Source organism: Oncorhynchus nerka, linkage group LG18 (assembly GCF_034236695.1).
Source record: "Oncorhynchus nerka isolate Pitt River linkage group LG18, Oner_Uvic_2.0, whole genome shotgun sequence".
Classification (NCBI taxonomy): domain Eukaryota; kingdom Metazoa; phylum Chordata; class Actinopteri; order Salmoniformes; family Salmonidae; genus Oncorhynchus; species Oncorhynchus nerka.
In genome coordinates this window covers 57858143-57859947 of record NC_088413.1, presented here as the reverse complement: position 1 = coordinate 57859947, position 1805 = coordinate 57858143, and positions in this window count along the sequence as shown.

Genomic DNA, 1805 nt, shown 5'->3' with positions numbered 1-1805 from the left:
GTCCCTCATTTTGTTTACAAGTACAGTAGGAGTGTTGTAAGCTAGCAGTGTAGGACAGTTCCAGGGCCAGGGCTAAAGGCCACAGCTATTGGGGGGGGGATGTATATTACAAATTCAATATCATCAAAATTATATATTATCAGCATTACCTCTCTGTGGTGAAGAGAACCATACCCTCAGCTCCCCCAGGGGTCCCATCTCCCTAGTGTCTGGTCCTCAGGGCCCAGTGCAGGCCAGGGGGTGCAGGGCTCCGCCTGGCCCTGACGTCTAAGGTGGGTGGTGGTGGGGCTGATGTGGTGCTGGTGCCATCTGGCAGGGCAGGGTTTAGGTCTAATTCCAGAGGCCCTCAGCAGGGGAGCCCCAGACTGCTGATCAGAACCCCCACTGGTTCCTCTCCACTCATCTCCTACTCCTCAGCACACACATAGCCTGCTGTAGAAGCCTGCTGCCGGAGCTGTGTCATACTTTATCCCCATCCCTAGCAAACACAGCTGATTTAAAGTCATTGCATTCTAAATGAAAGATCATGATTAGTTGATTATTGGAGTCAGGTCTGTTAACTGGGGCAAAAGTGTGACACCAATCAGGCCCCCGAGGACTGGAGTTTCCCGTCCCTGGTTTATATGGCCAGTACACATAAATACCATAATACACACTGTAGATGTGTGTACGGTGAGAGAAAAAAAGTATTTGATCCCCTGCTGACTTTGTACGTTTGCCCACTGATAAAGAAATGATCAGTCTATAATTTTAATAGTAGGTTTATTTGAACAGTGAGAGACAGAATAACAACAACAAAAATCCAGAAAAACGCATGTCAAAAATGTTATAAATTGATTTGCATTTTAATGAGGGAAATAAGTATTTGACCCCTCTGCAAAACATGACTTTGTACTTGGTGGCAAAAACCCTTGTTGGCAATCACAGAGGTCAGACGTTTCTTGTAGTTGGCTACCAGGTTTGCACACATCTCAGGAGGGATTTTGTCTCACTCCTCTTTGCAGATCTTCTCCAAGTCATTAAGGTTTCGAGGATGACGTTTGGCAACTCGAACCTTCAGCTCCCTCCACAGATTTTCTATGGGATTAAGGTCTGGAGACTGGCTAGGCCACTCCAGGACCTTAATGTGCTTCTTCTTGAGCCACTCCTTTGTTGCCTTGGCCGTGTGTTTTGGGTCATTGTCATGCTGGAAAACCCATCCACGACCCATTTTCAATGCCCTGGATGAGGGAAGGAGGTTCTCACCCAAGATTTGACGGTACATGGCCCCGTCCATCGTCCCTTTGATGCGGTGAAGTTGTCCTGTCCCCTTAGCAGAAAAACACACCGAAAGCATAATGTTTCCACCTCCATGTTTGATGGTGGGGATGGTGTTCTTGGGGTCATAGGCAGCATTCCTCCTCCTCCAAACACGGCGAGTTGAGTTGATGCCAAAGAGCTCCATTTTGGTCTCATCTGACCACAACACTTTCCCCCAGTTGTCCTCTGACTGGCATGTAAATGTGCTTTCTTGAGCAGGGGGACCAAGCGGGAGCTCCAGGATTTCAGTCCTTCATGACGTAGTGTGTTACCAATTCTTTTCTTGGTGACTATGGTCCCAGCTGCCTTGAGATCATTGACAAGATCCTCCCGTGTAGTTCTGGGCTGATTCCTCACCGTTCTCATGATCATTGCAACTCCACGAGGTGAGATATTGCATGGAGCCCCAGGCCAAGGGAGATTGACAGTTCTTTTGTGTTTCTTCCATTTGCGAATAATCGCACCAACTGTTGTCACCTTCTCACCAAGCTGCTTGGCGATGGTCT